At 45.7% G+C, this 4,344-nt stretch overlaps 1 protein-coding gene across 2 annotated transcripts in view; it reads left to right on the top strand.

Annotated features, from left to right (window-relative positions):
- The window catches only part of Jph1 (junctophilin 1), an 82,498-nt gene that overhangs the window by 23,338 nt on the left and 54,816 nt on the right, over window positions 1-4,344 (top strand). The gene's annotated exons all lie outside the window — the stretch shown is intronic.

Here is a 4,344-nt window from a genome sequence, read left to right on the forward strand (position 1 = left end):
CCACCGCTCGGCAAGAAGGGGTTTCTTAGATATGTTAATTTGGCTTAATCATTCTGCAAGTTGCATGGAGAAGAAAACACTTTACCTTTAAATATACACAATTTTCATTTGGGAATTATAGTTGAATAAAGTTCTAAGGGTAGGGGATATTATTCTTACCAAGAATAAGCAAAACTGTGATCGAGAATTGCTGTACCTGTAAGCCCTATTCCAAAGAACTGTAGAGATTTGAAGTGGCCTAAACAGAACCGGATTTTCTGTGGACATTTCCAGTACTTTTTCTTTTCTTCCCATTCATTGTTTTCATGTGAAATACTGTTCACAGAAATTCTGGAATTTTTAGAAATCTAAGATAATAAATACTGTGGTAATGTCCCATCAAACCAGATCGAAATTCTGAAAGGTTCCTCTTTGTGCTAGAACTAAAGTGAGCTGGAGTCCTTCTCAGTAAGGGCTGCCCGCAGGATAACATAGTTACCTACAATGCTGGAAAAGAAAGTGATAATCGTGATATCATGATAGAACATTGCTTCTTCAGGGGCCGACTTTATGTTTATTGGTCTATGTTAGAAGCCAGCAAAGTCTGTTTGTAGCTTACTTGGACCCTAACACAAATGGCAAGACATTTGGGTCCCTTTAAATACTTGGTTTCGACTAATTTAACTTCTTCAAGTGACTGTTCTTTGGAGGTTTAGAATACTCAGCATGGGGCTAAAATTTAATGAGCTTCTGACAGTTCACAGGGCACCAGTCCAGCACTCCATGTATTATAACTATTTTTAATCTCCTTATTGAGGTTGCTGTAGAAAAGGTGATCAGTTTAGTGGAAGAAACTATTCGTCTCTGGGTCCTTTAATAGTCATGACAGTGACTTCCTTGAACACTCAGCACATGTGAACCGTGAGTGACATGAGATGAGCAGATGGGAGAGCTCTAGACCCCAGAACTGTTCCCAGTCCCTCAGGAACAGGAGCCTGGAGGCTCACCTGCAGGCAAATACACGAGAACATCCTCATCTACCTGGGGACAAGGGCGCTACTTTACTCTGCGCTGACGTGGGAAACATCCTGTCAATAGTCTGCGGCTTTGTGTCTTAGGGTTTCTGTTGCTGTGAAGAAGCACCATGACCACAACAACTCCTGCAAAGAAAACATTTCATTGAGGGGAGCGAGCTTACAGTTTCGTAGGTTCAGTCCTTTCTCATCATGGTGGAGAGCGTGGCAGCTGGGAGCATGTGGCATTGCAGGCAGCCGTGGTGCCGGAGAAGTAGCAGAGAGTTCTACATCTTGCAGGCTGCAGGAAGGAGAATGACAGTCACACTGAGCAAAGCTTGAGCAAAAGAGACATCAAAACCTGCCCCTACGGTCACACACTTCCTCCAACAAAGCCACACCTCCTAATGGTGCCACTCCCATGAGCTTATGGGGGTCAGTGACATTCCAACTCCCACACCATGTAAGCAGTAGAGCAAGTTGACCCAAAGCTTGGGGTGCTCAGGAGAATTCTGTGATATTAAGTCTATGTAAATGTCCTTACAGTGAGCAATGGTCATAGCTGCTCACTGAAGTATCACACAAACAGTGGTCGAATGTGTCCAAGCTACGTGCCATGAAAAGGAAGGCCTTGCTCCCAGAAACTTCACATTCTGAGTTAAGAACTTGAGGAGGAAAGCTAGCAGCTGGTCTGTGATGGTGAGGGCTGAGTCAGAACAAAAGGCAGTAGTATATCTAGGAGCCCAGCACATGGTCCCAAGCCAGTGAGAGGAGCCTGAGAGAGACTTTCAGGAGAGTCTCCAATAGGGTCTTGAGGCAAGCTTTCCCAGAAGTGGAAAGGGGTGGATGAGTTTTCCAAGCAAAGCAACCCATATTGGCAGAATCTGGAAGATAAGGAGATTGCTTTTCTGAAAACGTGAAAGTGTCCTTTATTGTCATTCACCTGGGTGTGGAGTTCCTGCTGAGGAACAAACACTCCACAGTGTGGCAGTCTGGCAGGGAGCTCAAATCCTGGTCCTCCAATGCTGTGAGACTGATCCTGGGGCGTGGCTTAGCCTTTGCGTATTCCACCATGCTGCCTCTGCAGGTTGAAAGGAGAGTGGCAGCTGCTTAGTGTGGAGTATTGCACAGGTCAAAACAGCTAATAAACATAAAGCAGAAAATAGACACTAAATGTTTGCACTGGAGCAACTTCTGTAATCACTTCAGCCAGCATTTCCCAAGTGTCTCTCCATGCAAAGGAAGAGCAGAGCAAGAGCTGGGTAAGATGTGTGGTCAGGTGGCAGCAACGAATATGAAAACATAGCAATGTAGCATGAAGGAGAGCTGTGTGGAAGTCAGGCCAGTAGAGGATTGTCATCCAAGGGATTTATTCTATGTAAGGGGGATTCTGGGAGAAGGGAGATTAAAGTAGAATGTTTGTTTGATGTTCATTTTGGCTTCATCATGTGGGAATCGGGGAAGGTCCATCCAGACCTGCTCTTGGCCACCTTTCAATCCCTGTGGCCCACGTAATCATGGCTCCTCTCCAGCAACCTGGGTATGTTCACATGGCTCCCTTGGAGCCAAGGCTAGGAGGAGAGCAGGGTAAGTGTGCTGTCTGTTTGCCTAGTAGTCAGAGACAGGAGCATAGCATGCAGGAGCCCACAGCAAATCTAGGGAACTTGATCTTCACAGAGGTCCCCAGGCCCTGGATCTGGGGGCTCATTCTTGCTATTCCCCTGCTAGCTTCATCCTGCTGTTTCTGCGTAGTTACTGTGGGTTTCAGATGCTTCAACTTCTAGCCTGAGATGAAGCTTGGGATCTCCAGCAGTTCCTGCCCCTGTGTTGCAAGAAGTACATGGCCCCTCATCCAGGGACCTCAGAGGGAGTATCTACTAGTCACCAAGATCTTCAGACTGTGGAGTCAAACTGCCCTGGTCTTCTGGAAATGCCTCCCAGTCTGACACCATTCCGCAGTCTCCCCTCTGACAATGTCCCTGCTCCTTTTTGTCACCGTGGTCTTGGGAAAGACAGTCAACTGGTAATTTACGGACACTGAAATAAGGAAAGATGTAAACTTGTGCTCTGTCACCAAGACATTGAAAAAGGCCAAGAGGTGGTGTATGTACAGTGTGACACGCTGCATTCTCTTCAGAGAGACCTAGAGGATTATTTTAATATCTTTGTGCATTATGTAGCGGTGGGGAAGAGAAAACTCGGGAGCCAGAACAACTTCATTGGCTGGCACTGTCGCCTATGAGCAGAGTGACCCCACATGATTGACTTCTCCAAGCTTGTTTTCCCTTCCTCTGCACCATGGAATAGTTGGGAGACCCTCATGAAGCTGCAGGACAGATCAGTAGGTTGATGCGTGTGAGGTGCTTAGAGTGTGGTTCTTCTGTTGTGAATTCCTGCTTCAGTTATGGACATATCAGGGTATTTTGTATGTCGTTTCCCCCGATGCTGGGCATGTCTGGTAATATGGTGATGCTTCCGAGGCCTTTATACAGGCTTTATGTAAGGCTCCTGTGGTGTTAGGTAAGCTGTATACTTAGTTTCGGCACCAGTGGGACTTTGTCAGCCCTCACAGGTCTCAGAAGGAAAACTGAGGACATTCCCAAATCCTGTCCAGGGTAAATTACTTTTTCCTAATCCACTGCATGCAAGTTTGAACAGAAGTCATAGACATGGCCACACCTCTGTTTGAAAGTTCCTGAAGGCTACTCTGGGGTATGTGGACACTGTGGTTATAGAGACATATTTTTGTGGTGCAGGTTTCTTTTTTAAAACTTGGGCCGGCCTGACTGCCACTGCAAGCCATCTGCTATCGGTGTTTAAACAGCTGTGAACGAAACACACCTGTGTCTTTGTCCTAGCTCTTGCCTGGCAGGGCAAGACACAATTCGGTTTCGCCCACTTCCACATCTGCATGTCAGGGTTTCTGCCTCATGTATTGCTACTCGACCTGCTCAGAAGAAATAGACAAATTTTAAAGTGTGAAGAAATTCTCCTTATACTACTTTTCTGGTTTTTTTTTTCTTTGAACAAACACAAAGTATCTGTCTTCAAATTATTAAAACATCTTTTTTTTCAAATATATGAGCTTAAACTTTGTAACCAGTAACTAAAACTGACTGACACATAATTGGCTAAGCTTGCAATCCACAAGATGACAGCAGAGATTTGTATTTAGAAATCCAGAGGCAGAGGTTAGTAGTGGGACCCCTTTGTTGTGTGTTTCGCCAGTTCACAGAAGCCCAAGGCCCCACCCTGTTACTCACAGTTTCTACGGCTTCCATGAGTAAACACTACTGAGTGTTCAAAGGCTTCAGGTGAGCTCCAGTCGTGCCATTGTGGAATGCTGTGCACC

The sequence above is a fragment of the Microtus ochrogaster genome, linkage group LG5, assembly GCF_000317375.1.
Source record: "Microtus ochrogaster isolate Prairie Vole_2 linkage group LG5, MicOch1.0, whole genome shotgun sequence".
In the NCBI taxonomy this organism is placed as follows: domain Eukaryota; kingdom Metazoa; phylum Chordata; class Mammalia; order Rodentia; family Cricetidae; genus Microtus; species Microtus ochrogaster.